The 14962-nt window shown below is 42.8% G+C and overlaps 1 protein-coding gene across 5 annotated transcripts in view; it reads right to left on the bottom strand.

Annotated features, from left to right (window-relative positions):
* DCUN1D3 (defective in cullin neddylation 1 domain containing 3) overlaps positions 1-14949 on the bottom strand; it is a 38423-nt gene extending 23474 nt beyond the window's left edge. The window contains exon 1 of one of the 5 annotated variants that reach the window (XM_081819906.1): positions 14838-14949. The gene's annotated coding sequence lies outside the window, so the exon portion shown is untranslated. Of the gene's footprint in view, positions 1-14470; positions 14693-14764 lie in introns of those variants that run through there. The other 4 variants (XM_081819907.1, XM_081819905.1, XM_081819904.1 and 1 more) reach the window with 4 other exon arrangements.
* Between the last annotated feature and the right edge of the window lie 13 nt (positions 14950-14962).

Genomic DNA, 14962 nt, shown 5'->3' with positions numbered 1-14962 from the left:
CAGCCTCTTTTCAGTGAGGTGGGGGAAATGTGTCTGTTTCTGGCCAATGAGCTGTAGGCAGATGTGATTCTTATCATTTCTAAGCCTAAGCAGAGCTGGCACATGACATCCCAGCCATCATTCCCCCTGCCATGGTGACCAAGACAACATACAATAGTGGGATCTTCATTGGCCTGGGTCTCTGAGTGACTGTATGGAACAGGGCACCCTTCAGGCTACTGACCCATGCGGGACATGCAAGCAATCAAGTTTTATCAGATTAAGCCAGACTTTGTAAATTCTTACTCCTGAGTATCTACCCATCCTCAGTAATTCCACAGTTCAGGCCCCTGACATCTTTACTGCAGCACGCTCACAAACAGCTTCCCTACTACTGGGATTGCTCCCTCCAACCACTTTCACGCTATCGCTGGCAAGATCTCTCTCTCTCTCTCTCACACACACACACACACACACGCCATGTGAAATGCCACATCCCTACTCAAAATTATTTAATAGTTCCCCTTCACCCACAAAAGATAATCCAAACTCAGCAAGGCATACAAAGAAAGCCCCTCAGAGTTCGGTCTCAACCACTGTCATTCTCCCCATCCCCTTCATTCCACATCCCTCAGGCATACTGAAACACCTGCCATTCCCCCAAAACGCCACAGCTTCTCATGCTTCTGTAGTTCTACACATACTGTTACCTCTACTTGGAATGCCACCTCACTCTCTAGTCTGTCTTTCAAGCCCAGCTGAGATTTTACCTCCCACAGGACTCCTCTCCTGACTCCTTCAAGCTGACCTAGAGCCTCTCTGCCCCACCCCCCACATCTTCACTTACAGCACTGGTATTGTTTGGCGCTGATTGTACCACAGTTTCTAATTGTTCTGATGTCTGTTTTCCTACCACATCGTAAGGTCCTTAAGAACAAGATCCACAAAAGGCACTCAAACGTATCGGCATGAATAGCTGGCAACCCATAAACACATTTTTCCTGAAACACTGTGCATCCAATCCTAGGGTCAGTCCTTAAGAAAAATTCAGACTACACTTTGAATACAATGGTGAAAGCATCAAATCTGGAGGCCAAATTTTCCTAGGTTACAAGATTAGTTTTGAGTTTCAGAAGTTCCCTATGAACGATCCACATTCCGTCTAGGAAAGCTGGTCCCCTGCTCAAATATGTCTAATTTGAAAACTACACAGGCTGGTTCTTCTTAGAAAACATCTTGTGTATGTTTGGAAATCGAGAGTGCTATTAAAAGCATGTTTTTTAGAAGTTTTGTTCTGTTAAGCTGCTATTGTAATCAAAAGCTCTTTTGCTTAAGCAGGCTGAGTCACAAGCAAGAAATGCTAGAGACCTGCAGAAGTTGGTGTTGAGTGAGTCAACTTAAGCATTGTATGCAAATAGTAAAGCTACAAATCAGAAAGAGGAGGAACTTAGGCCAAACTACTCAGAGGGAAGGAAAAACTGTATCCTTCCAAATGGGGAAAAGGCAACTGGAAAGATTTTTTACCTGTTGCATAACATTTTATTATCTCTTTCTGCTAAGCCAGGCAATGGTTTTGCCCTGGAAACTTAGAAAAGAAAATGCCCTGACAAACTAAGCAATTCTGGTTCTTTGACTAGGGAGGTTTAAAGAGTTAAAGTCTTTGATTACACATTTTTATTTTTTTACTTGCAGTTACCATGAAAGTTCAAGTTTCCTACAAGAATTAAAATGTTAGTCTACCATGAGAAGACCAAAGTGGTCTTACTCCAGTAAGTGCTAGAAACATGGAAGAACGGCTTGAAAAGGTTTTGAACTCTACCACTATGTTTGTACATCTTGCATTCTAACTCTAAATTACATTTTATCTTTTTAAATGTGTGGTCTTGAATGCTTACACTTCTGTGGAGATTATCCTACCATGGAGATAATTATTTGTATGACTGGGAAAGAATAGTCTTTCACGTCTTTCTCTCAACTTTAAAGGCCCAGCAACTCAGCTGCCCGCAACTTTAAAGGCCCAGCAACTCAGCTGCCCGCAAGAAATCTTAACCAAGACTCATTGATCCAATGGCAATTTTCCAAGAATAGAAGGAAATAAACAACCCCACTCTAGCTTTGCAAACCCTAGTCTAGAGACCAAGGGCAAATGCCACAAGCCCCCTCCAGCCCCTTTCAGAATTTCCCCAGACTCACCAGCAGTTATCTATAAATAATGACTAAACTCTGCACGAAGGGAAATGGACTCTGGAAGATATCTACTCTGAGGAAGGTGGTGTTGTGAATCTGCACAAAGGATGAATGTCATACATGTCACGAAAAAGATTTTAGTGGGAAAAAGATTTTTTAATACTGCAAAATACAGGCCTGAGTAAAGGCTTTTGCCCTTTCCCAACGTGCCAAATACAAGTCACCACTTCTCTCAGGAGACAAGACAGTATGAATGACAAAACCAAAATTTACAAAGTATGAGGGCTTGTGGCTTGGAACATTAGATTTCACCTCAGTTGGGAAACATCTGAGAGTTGCTCATTATGAAATCAAGTAGAAACTCTGTATTAAACAAATGAAGGAGAAAAATAATCTTGGGTTATATCATTGTCACCATTTTGCTCTATTTTGACCTCATCTTGACTAGATAAACGGCACAGAAAGATAACAGACGTGCAACCACTTTATAACAATTTTTAAAAATTACAATTTGAAACGTTAAACAATTTATTATACGGAGCTATACCAGATGCATGGGCCTTTATGCTGAAGTAATTATAGAACAAAATCACTTGCAGAATACAGGCCAACAACCAAAGTAGATAATGAAAGATGACAGTGTGAAGATACACAGAAAATGTCAAGGGAACACAGGTAATTAAGGTTTAAAAAAAAAAACAAAAACAAAACACTCAAGTAACCATAGACTACATCTGAAAGCAACTTTCTTGGCTGCTCTTAAGCAATGGAGATTTCAGTTTTATTCTGGGGTTTTACTTAAAAAGAAAGCACCTCCTACAATAGTTTTGTTTCATTTCTACCACTGCTCATTTAACTTCTCAAGACCCCCACGATATTGAGTTATGAGCAATATGACAGAAAGTGAAATGAAAATTTTATTTTATTTTTTTTTTTAAAGATTTTATTTGTCAGAGAGAGAGAGAGAGCATGCGCACAAGCAGGGGGAGCTGCAGGCAGAAGGAGAAGCAGACTCCCCACTGAGCAAGGAGCCCAATGAGGGACTTGATGGATCCCAGGACCCTGGGATCATGACCTGAGCTTAAGGCAGACACTTAACCAACTGGGCCATCCAGGCGCCCTATGAAATGAAATTTTAAATAGTTCGCCTCAGTGTTTAACTTCATTTTAGGGCACGTGCCACACTGTACCTTTAAAGAAGTTACCAGCAAAAAGTAACATACCAGACATTAAGATAGGGCGGAGCCCCAGCCTTCCAGAACCTAGAATACCTGCACTGGTGTGCATTCAAGAGAGATGGTTGGCCAAAAAAGAGAGAGAGAGAATGGATTGGCATTTTCTCTCTCCCCAACAGAACAAGTCAGAACCCTAGCTGCTTCCATGGGGAGTCCCAACCCCATCGACAAAAGATCAATCCAGGTTGCAGGAAAACTGCTTAGGGTGAAAGAGGAAGCAATACTACTCATTTTTTATTCTTTAAAAAAAGCCATCACCACTAATATCTACAATATTTTAAATTCTACACAACTTATGGGTATCTTCACCATGAATGCAGAAATAGAAAGTTGTCAATTTGCTTGAATGAGGCAAGTCTTTAAATCCACCCAAATTCGGACCTGCTCTACCGTGCCCATCACCACAGGACCTCATGCAAGTGTGGAACTGCAGAATTACTGAACCTTAGAAATTACAAATTTCAGCCTGTTCTAGACAACTTTTATGATCTTTCATATCCATTTGCCATTCCAACTCTTGTTCCAATATTCTTCTTAAAAGCTTCAAAAAAAATCATATCCACTTCACGTCATCCTAAGCAACACTATCCATAAAGACAAAGGTCTGACCTGCTAGCTATGTTTTCATTAATACACATGAAAATACAGAACTAGTAAACAAAAGGGACTCATCCATGTACCACTGAAAATCATATGTACCATCAATAGTACAAAAAACACTCTCAAATGCTCATTTCAGCAACAGATACACTAAAAATGTAACCAATGCCACACTTTGAGAAATCGTGATTTGGTCTCAAATCCTATGTCACAGTTAAGGAAACAGACTCAAAGAGGAGCTGTAATTTGCCCAAAGACACAGAGTAACTGGTGGCAGAGGCCAGACTAGGATCTAGACTTAGTCCAGTGGTGGTCCCACCAGAGTAGAATCTCCAGATGGGTGAGCGACAGGAAGAAACAGCGACTGGCCTCGGGGAAGTTCACCAACCAGTGAACCTTAAGCAGCTGGTAAGCCCTTTACCAGTATACCTGGGCTTTTCACTGTCTCTGCGAAGCACACACACAACATGGTACTTGCCCACTGACTCCCAAAGGTTTTCTGGACCGGCTTAAATAAATTTGTGGTTTCCTTCCCAAAGTCCCACATAGTTCTGCCCAACTCAACAAACCTCAAGGTATACTGCGAAAGATAAAAAGTCTCCTGGATCAGTTTCCCATTTTTGGGTTCAACAGTACCTTTGCTACAGGGCCCTGGTCCCCATCGCTCATGCAGGCTCTATAGAGTTTCAGGGAGATTTTCCATCTCTTGATTTTAGGACAGCTCTGGAAACAGGCTGGAAGTTTCCATCAGAGAGTCACTCCTATACTTCCCAGATACCCAGAGCAGGTTTTATTTTCAAGGGATAGATAACCTGTGCCTATTGTGTGCCCAGCAATGTTTTATACACTGTCTCATACATCCCCCTATAAAAGTAAAATGATAGAGTTCCTGGCTCCTTGGGAGTTGCCAACCCAGGTGAGCTTAGCTATCTACGTATGCACGTAGCTAATAGCAGCTGATGTTCTTAGATGTTTATATATATGCCAGGCACTGTGCCATATCCTTCAAATGGACTGTCTTACTGAATCTTCACAACTACTTACTGTGATTATCCTCCCTTTATACATGAAGAAGATAAAAATGAGACTTAGAGATGTTAAGTAGTTCAATCCCAGATCAAATTGTAAGTAGGTGGTAAAATTCAGACTCAAACCTAGACTGACTAGGCTGATGCTCTTAACCAGTGCACTATCTTTTTAAAGTCACACTGAAAGGAAACACGAATTCCGGATATTTGATATCTTATTAAGTGAGCTCATTTCTTACACTAGGGAAGTCTAGAGCTAGAGCACCTGTGAAGTTCAAGAAACTATTACACATTCTGGGAATGCCATTTCATACTGACTGAGGGACGAATTTGTTCTCTTGTAACCTGAAGCTATTCAATTTGCACTTTAACGAAAAACTCCATCAAATCAACAGTAAATGCATATTGTTACTTATCACCTAAATCAACCTTAGGTACCCTTATTTCATTACTTATGGGATGCAAAACTGGAGTACTAATGTATTAATTAAGAAATACATTTGAAAAAAAATACATATATATATTTGGTCTTTGTCCCCAGTTTGTGCCAGCTCCTAAAACCTCTGGTATGTCCTTACTGATAGAAGTGTCCTGGGCGCCTGGGTAGCTCAGTTGGTTAAGCGACTGCCTTCGGCTCAGGTCATGATCCTGGAGTCCCGGGATCGAGTCCTGCATCGGGCTCCCTGCTCGGCAGGGAGTCTGCTTCTCCCTCTGACCCTCCTCCCTCTTATGCTCTCTGTCTCTCATTCTCTCTCTCTCAAATAAATAAAATAAAAAATCTTAAAAAAAAAAAAAAAAAGAAGTGTCCTTTGTGATTCATAAGGATCCCCTGCTGGACCACAGTGGAGTTTATGCTAATGAGATGACTCAGGGGAGGCCCTTAGATAGCTTCAGGACAGAGGCTGGACACACCAGTAAGACCAGGCACTTGATAGAAGGTTGGAACATTTAGCCCCATCTCCAGACCACAGTGGAGAGGAGGGTGGCTGGAGTTTAACCACCAGGCCAAAGATTGGATCAATTATGCCTACATAAAGGAGCCTCAACTGAAACTAAAACCAGGCTAGAGGAGCTCCAGGGTTGGTGAACACAATGATGTGCTGGGAGCCTCGAATGCCCAGAGGGGACATGGAAACTGCCAATTCGTATCTTGTCCCATGCATCTCTTCCAATTGGCTGTTCCTGAGTTGTATCCTTTATAATGAAACTATAATCCTAAATACACTTTCCCCAGTTCTGTGAGTCATGTTCTGGAAATTATTGAACTTGGGGAGGGTGGTTTTGAGGAACCCCAAATTTGTAGTCTGCCAGGCAGAAGTGCAGGTGCCTTGGGGTTACCTGATGCTTGTGGCTGGTATCTAAAGTGGGGCAATCCCATAAGAGTGAGTCATTAACTTCTGGGGTATGCATGAACTCCACGCAGTTTGTGTCAGAACTGAATTGTTGGACACTCAGGTGGTGTCAGAGAATGGTTGTTGGAACAACATAATTAATAACCTCGGAAAAAGAGGTCCACGTTAAAACCAATTAAACTGGTGGCTCAGAAGCCACTTCCCTGCTTGATCTAATCATTAAATCTACAGCTGTCACCAAATCAGAGCACTGCTTGCCATTTTCAGCTCGAGTAGAAAATCTGGCTCTATGGACAGATCCACAGTACCTGGTAGAATAAAATTTAAGAGAAAAAACTGACAAACTAATTTGACCTGCTAAAGAAAACATGGAATGTTGTAGAAACGTGAAGTCAAAAATGATTACTCTTTAATAATTTTAGTTGTGATTTATTCCACATTTATTATAGTCTCCATGAGAGAATCAGGGACTACAAAAGTTTACATGTAACTGTTCCCTTTGGATAGTAGACATTGTTAAATGACAATCACCACCACCTAGTATTTGCTTCATTATGTACTTTTACCCAAACTCTAATGCGCCCAGGGACATCACATTCCCTCTTGTTTACCAACTTCTGATTTGTCAAATGTAAAATCAAAAGAGACAAGAGATCTCAAAAAACTTAGGCCAGCACTCCGCAAGCAATCTTTAAGACCAATCTGGTCAAACCAGATACTGCATCCCTGCATTCACCCCTCCCCATCAGAAATACACTTTCCAGTAATGGCAAAGAACACCTGTGGTCAGAGCCCTGGTCATGGCCACTGGATTACCCAACTCCACAGGCTCCCATTCCCCTCCTTGTTAACGGTGTTCCCTGAAGTGGGGCAATCTTGTGGGCCTGCTCCTTCCCTACCCACTCTTCCTCCGGCGAGTGCCATTGTTAACATATTCTACCCTTTCCCAGCTGGACCACTGATGGGCATTTCTCTTCACCTTATACACCCAGCCCATACCACCACCCCCACCACCCCACCCTCCTACACATCCTCCTCCCCGAACAACTGAACCTACCTATCTAGATGCCTTTAGAAGTCTTCAGACTTTTCTGGGCGCCTGGGTGGCTCAGTTGGTTGGGCGACTGCCTTCGGCTCAGGTCATGATCCTGGAGTCCCGGGATCGAGTCCCGCATCGGGCTCCCTGCTCGGCGGGGGGTCTGCTTCTCCCTCTGCCCCTCCCCCCTCTCATGTACTCGCTCTCTCTCATTCTCTCTCTCTCAAATAAATAAATAAAATCTTTAAAAAAAAAAAAGAAGTCTTCAGACTTTTCTCTTACATAAAATGTTAGGAAACCCCCAAACTTCTCCTTACCACAGACAAGCGTCAGCTGTAAACCAACTGTTTTGAGTAAATGACTGAACCAGTGACTAGTTATTTCAAAGAAAAACTAATTTACGAGGAGTAAAAGAACCATGGAAACATTCTTAAAAAATGGACACAAAGCATTCATTCTATCACTTCTTGCTCTTGAATTCCACTCATAGAAGAAAGAAAAGGCCACTGAAATGGAGAAAAATGTCTCCTCTGAGGATCTGGGGCTTCCAGCAGGAAGGTGGAAGGTGATCTTAACACCTAGAACCCAGGCTACTAGAGCGCCAGCACCCTCTGCAGTGGTATTGCTAACCTTCTCCTTCTGTTGAAAGACCAGCTCAGTCGGTTAAGCATCCAACTCTTGGTCATGATCTCATGGGTCCTGAAAATGAGCCCAAGTGTGCTCAGTGGGGAGTTTCTTGAAGATTTTCTCCCTCTGCTCCTCTACCCACTTGTGCGCACGCGCACGCACGCGCACACACACACACACACACACACACACACGCGCGCGCGCGCGCATGCGCGTTTTCTCTCTCAAGTAAATAAATAAATCTTTTTTATTTTTTTTTTTAAAGATTTTATTTATTTATTTGACAGAGAGAGACACAGCGAGAGAGGGAACACAAGTAGGGGGAGTGGGAGAGGGAGAAGCCGGCTTCCCGCGGAGCAGGGAGCCCGATGTGGGGCTCGATCCCAGGACCCTGGGATCATGACCTGAGCCGAAGGCAGACGCTTAACCGACTGAGCCACCCAGGCGCCCCAAATAAATAAATCTTTAAAAAAAAATTTTTTTTTTTTTTTAAATAAAAAGCAGCCACTAGCCAGGTCACCTGTGTGGCTCAGTTAAGCATCCAACTCTTTATTGCAGCTCAGGTCATGATCTCAGGGTCATGAAATCAAGCCCCGTGTCTGGCTCTGCACTCAGCAGGGAGTCCACTAGAGGTTCTCTCTCCCTCTTCCTCATCCCTTCCCCTCCTCCCTCTCTAAAAAAATAAATAAATAAAGAGCAGCCACTAGGTCATCATCATGTAGATATAAAGCAATAGTTTAAATGAAAACAAATTTGCTTCACCAGAGCTATTCTAAAACTGTTCTGCCAATGGATATACCCAGGTTTTCCAGTTCAGATTTCAGGGCAGGTCACTGGGAAAAGAAAGTAATCTGTTCAGCATTTTGCACAGGTATTCTCTACAGCATGCCTGCTAACTTATCTTAAAAAATTAGAGTGATAAAGCCTCAACTCCTATTTGAAAGTACTATTGTCACTTTCAGAAACATTCTGAGGAAATAAGGCCAGCTACTTACTAGTGCCATTACTCATTTATAACCTCATTTCGTATATGCTTCAAAGTGGTTATAAGGGGTCTTCTCTGAAAGAACAGCAGTTTGTGACAAAATGTTTGAGAAAAGAACCAAGGATATACAAAAGACCAAACAACAAGGATTCCAATTAAACCCAAACAAAGTGCCTACAAGGACACATATGAGGCAGTGTAAATGAGAAAACAAAAATTAATACAGAGAAGACCCGATTCTAGTCCTGTAGTTGTCAGTACTTTGCTCTGTAACTTTAAGCAACTTTATTATAACCTTTCTAGATTTCCATTTCCCTACTATCACTGCTTTTCAACCTGTTTTCAGCCTCAGAATATTTTGTTTGATTGAAATCTTCTGAGGAAGCCCAATATAACAGAATATTAAAGTTAACTTTCAGAGTGAAGCACAGTGGGGTGAAATGGGAGAAAGACAGCAAAACCCGCTTATTCCACCACAATGTACTCCAGCAATGACCTGCAAGAGGGTTCCATATAGTGCAGTTTGAAAAAACTCCACACCAGATATTCTAAGGTTTTTTGAGGGTCTTTTTCCTGCTTCTTCCTAAACTGGAGGAAGAGGAACGAACTGCATCCAATACAGTAAATGCTAGGACTTGAGTCTTGTTCAGAATCAGAATTACAGATCATATAACAACGCACCTTAAGCAGACACTGCAGAGTCCAAACCCTTCATCAACCAACAGGAGCTAAAAGCTATAACCAAACTCTGTAGTCCTGATAGGATGGAAGCAATCTATTAATAAAATAAGGCAGCAAGTCTTTCCGGCACACTGTCTCCTGGAGTGACAGGCAGAGACTGGGGCAGTGGCTACAAAAGATGCTAAACACTCTCCAAAAAACCCCCGAGAAGTCCTGCAAGGGTTGCTATCCAAGATCCTCTGTCAGTCATCATACCTGGTCTGGATTTACAGGCCTCAATGACAGAATTATTTCCAGTCCCTAGATCCTCAGGCTGAGCCCTCCAGCAGGGCAGAACAGGAACATAGATGATATTTCCTAAAGCTCTGCAATCTAAGCTTCCATGCTGCAATTCAGCCCCAAACCCAACAACACAGCACAGCTCACAGGACAGTCCCAAGCAAAGCCACACCCTCATCATTAACATGATGCCTACCTTTCCATGCACTCAGGTTGGTATCAGGGCACTGGACACAGGTGGCTTATTTTACCACAAGGGCTAATCACCACCTCAAGAAGTGACTTACTGAGTTTCCCTATTCTGATGTATGGTATTTAAATAAAGTTTCATTCACACACATCTAAAAGAAGATTCTTTGGGATTCTCCCCCTCCCATTTTTTTCCTTCTGGCATATCACGACTTCAAAGAATTAGAGTTTGAGCCATTTCCAACCTTCTCTCTCATCATTTTGCTAAATTAATATGTCGAGTTCTAGTTTGTAATCACTCATTAATTAAATGGCCAGGTGCTACGGTAATCTCATGTCCCCAAAAGAAACAGGACCCTCCATCACCTAGAAAAACAGATACAAGAACCAGTGAAACTAGACTTGAAAGACACTAACTCAAACACCCTGGTCCATTGTGCAAAGAGCTTCAGAACAATCTGCAACATTTAGGGAGAATTGGTCCTGGTTCACTGGTATCAACATCTGTAAACAGACACAAAGAGGTAACTGTAAATTATCAAGAGCTGGGGAAATAGGAGTTACCAAGTAATTACCATTGTTTCAATCTGAGTTACCACATCTTCACCTCAAAACAACTGGCAGCCAGTGTACAATTAACTCTCCTTACTGCAGCACAGACATCAAAACAGTAGCCATATCAGGTTCATGTTAAGTCACCTAATGCAATATAGAACACAACTCCAAGAATAAGTGTCATCAACTGGCCTCCTAGGTTGCCCGCCTTTCAGAGTGTGTCCAAAAGCCCCCAAAGTTTAAGAAAGAAATCAACTGGTATCCTATATTAAAAGGCCAGCTCAGCTCCAAGACTCAAATTCATTTAGATTTGTGGAGTCTTTCCCCAAACACAATCAGCGGTCAACGTAGGAGTCAATGGCTTCTCCCTGTGTTCAAGTCCCCTCCTACCTATCCACCCCCTTTCAGAAATTAGAAAAACGCCACCAGTCTCCAAACTGGCTGATGAAATTTCAGCCTACAGGATATTTTCATACTTGGGTTATAAAAAACCATTGAGTAGTGGACACCTTAATAACCCATTGGCTAAAGCATTTGAAGTCCAGCGTTAGCGTACAAAGTCCAAAATTCTTTAACCTAGACCAAAGCCCAGTATATATGTATTTCATTATCAGCTCTCCATTCCCTTGTGTTACTCTGCAGTATGGAGAGTGGAGTCTATTGTTTGCAAGGTCCTAGCTGTTCACTTTAGTCACTAGCTTGCTAACTAAAAGACTTTCCATTTGCATTCAAGTCGGAATTCAGTAATTCAGTACCAGGCTCTATTCCACTCCCTTCATTACCCTCAGGACTGCCCAACGGGCTCTATTCAAGTTAGTTCTCACAATCCATCTACCAATGCTACTAAAATACCAGAACTTAAAACAGGTGACAGGTCCTCAATTTCTGATTTGTTTTTCCCCAAACACTAAAAGGTTTTATTTAGCATTTCTAATACCGACTTTACTACAAATAGCCCAAGCAATATTTAAGTCTCTCAACCGCATGGCTCAAAGGGCCAATTCACTCAAAGAACACACTAGTCACCGTTGTGGGGTTCAAAAGAAGAAAACAGTGTATTCTTTCTGTTTCGGCGCACTGTGACATGGCAGAAGAGGGCCAAATCAAGGAGGAGTCCTGATTGGGCTTCTCAAGTGGACAATCTGGTCAAGGTGAGGCTGAAAAGCAGCTGACTATTGGAGATGAATGGCCCCAACAGAAGGCAAAAGTAGGTTACATCCCCTGGTTACATGCCAGCCCAAAGATGCCGACATAGTGGGATTGAGCCCACAATGGTCATTTATCTAATGTAAGCCATGAAGTGAACTTTTAGCACCAACCTACACCTCAGCTGAGTGTTATCTGGTCACCAGGCAGACCAGACAAGAGTGGAAATGTTGCAACATAAAACCTGCCTCCCTACAAAAAACAACTTCAAACTTAGATCCTGATGGACATCTTTGTAGACCAACAGGGGTATGTTATTATCATTTGCCCAGTCTTCAACCCTAAATTCATACATGGCTGGAAGATTCATATATTAGAACATATGCAGGGTACTTGTTATGCAATTTTAAATAGCAGCATATAAGACAAAATACTGTAAGGAAAAAAAAGTGTGTTCTCAGTTGAACGTTCCATTGAATTCTGAACACAGTTTGACATTTATCTGCCAGAAAAGACCCAGGTGACCACAGCCACCTTGCCTCCTCTCCCCACTCAGCAGGGTGACTTTTTCTTTTATTGCAATAGTCCAATAGTACCTGCAAAATAGTAAGTGATAATACTCTAGGAAAAGAAACAGAATTGATCAAAAAGGAGCATCACTTTCTATTTCCTTCTTCTTACTCTTATTTTGCCTACCTATTCTGAGCCCAGCCTCCACCTCTCTTGACTTAGACTTTTTCATTTCCTCTTTGCTCACTAGGCTCTGGCTGTTACTGCCTCCCCTTTCTCGTTCTCCCTCACCTCCCCACAGCCTCTCCACCCCATCCCTTTCTTCCTAGGCCCTAAAACTAGCCAGTCACTCTTGCCAGTTTCTGCACTAGCTAGTCCCTGAACCTGGAAGGCTCCTCCCCTATATCTGCATGGCTGGCTTCTTTTTATTTAAAGCTCAACTTAAGTGTCACCTCCTCAGAAAGGTCTTCCTTGACTGCATCTCAATGAGACACTTTCTGTCACATCACTCTTTCTTCAGCACTTATCAAAATCTGATTTATATGCTTATTTCTTCTGTCCCCACACACTCCAGTGTGAGCTCCATGAGAGCTCAGACCTTATGCTTGCATTCACCTTTGTCCACTCAGAGCCCAAAATAACGGCTAGCACTTACTAGCTAGTCAATAATGCTTGTTGAATGAATGAATTTTGGACTTTTTATTCTTTGGTTCCAAATCAATTAAGGTGAGAACAGTGGTCATTCTTTTCTTTTGTTACAGTTCTGTGAAACATCTAAACATGCTGTTACTTGTATAATCAAAGCATTAAATATTATTTTATGAAAAGCCCTGATGAGTAGGATGGGATCCGTTACAATTCTTCTAGCAATACGCATATAAATTCAGTTATAGAGGGCCAGGATTTATGGACGTGCTCTAATCAAAGGATCCCTAAAGTTTAGGCACTATTTCTTAAAGTTCTTCGGAAAACACAGTTCCACATTCAACAGAGGACTTCCAAAGAAAATATCAACACCAAAATAGGAATCATTACATTTCACTCTGAAATTCCTACGACAAGCTAAAAGGGCACTACTTGGTGATTTTTTTTAAACCAATAGAACATCAATAAAGAGATCTTCTAATCATTCTCTGCTTTCTTCAAATAATTTTTCCATTAATGGTTTGTATTCTTTTTTAAAACAAAACAGATCACATTTTCTCATTTAAGTCCATCTATACACAAAGAATCAGCTAAATAAATAAGACAGAAATCAGCACAAGCCAAATGTGTCACTGAAGACTTGTGCGCCCGACACATAAATGGAGAAAAAGATAAAAGAGGTATTGTCCAATTGCAGAAACAAAAAAGTGGGGTTTTCTGTTCTCTGAAGTGCATCATGAAGTGTGGGTGGAGAGAAACACAGAAATCCAGAATTAGCTTAACATCAAATCATTTTGGAAAGAGTTGACAACATGTAAATTCCTCACACATAAAGTATTTAGAACAAGAGACTTTGATTCCTGGGCTATGATGCCATTTAGGAATCCTTGCAAGGACTTTGGAATTCCAGTATTCATAGGAGAAAATGCTCATCTTAATTTGGAGCTACCAGGCATTGAGAGGTACTCCCAATGTGACACAACCTGTAACTGAAGTATTACAAAGCTTGCAGTTAAGATCTGGGATAGAGGCTGAACACCAAATTCAAAAGAGGTAACCAAGATACCAAGTGCCATAAAGGGAAAAAAAAAACAAAACCCACCAAGATTACCACCTAGCCACAGAGAACTGAGGTGGAAACGAGGGGTGTATATGGGGTAAGGTAAGGGGTGAAGGGGAATGGAAAAAAACAATACATTTGTCACCCCGTCCCACTTCCCATACGGGATACAGGCAAAGCTTCCAGCCCCATTACCTCAGGCACAGATGGTTATCGTTTATAGCAAAGGTGCATAGAAAGGCCTTCAGGTCTGAGCCCCTTAATTCCAGGGCTGTTAATGATTAAAGAGAAGGATGGGGGTGGGAGGAAAATGAGGGAGGAGGGAGCTGGAGATTCACCCACCCTCCCGCTTGGACTCCCACCTCACAGCGCTTACCCGGGCCATACGACCAGAGTCTGCACCCTCTCCAAGGCAGCTCCAGCCCCCAGATCCCCAGGCCTGGGTTGAGGGGTGCTGGCGGTGGGGAGGCAGGGACAGTAGGTTAAGTTTTCTTGAGCCCTGCGGCTGACACGCCACAAGCTCCCCTCACAGCCTCTTCCAAAGGGACCAGTCCAGACAAGGAGCTGATTTCCACTCCTCCCCTTCCACCCCCTCTTCTCGAAGGTACCCAACCCCCGCCCCTTCATCTCTCAATGTTGCCCGCTTCTCCTCAACCCCCCCCAAACTCACAGCTGCTCCAGAGGTTCCTCCAGTCAAACCCTTTCTGGAAACGACGGCGGCCCGGCGGGTCCAAACCACCTACCATCCCCGCTCGCGTTTCCAGGCTCCCTACCCGCGCCGCCGCCTCCTCTTCTTCCACCACTGCCGCCGCCTCCTCTTCATCTGCGGCCCACCGGCGGCGGCCGCCCCCAAGCCCCGCCCCCTCCA

The sequence above is a fragment of the Leptonychotes weddellii genome, chromosome 5 (genome assembly GCF_054177405.1).
Source record: "Leptonychotes weddellii isolate Sample4059 chromosome 5, ASM5417740v2, whole genome shotgun sequence".
Classification (NCBI taxonomy): Eukaryota; Metazoa; Chordata; class Mammalia; order Carnivora; family Phocidae; genus Leptonychotes; species Leptonychotes weddellii.
This window is presented reverse-complemented; position numbering and strand designations above follow the sequence as displayed.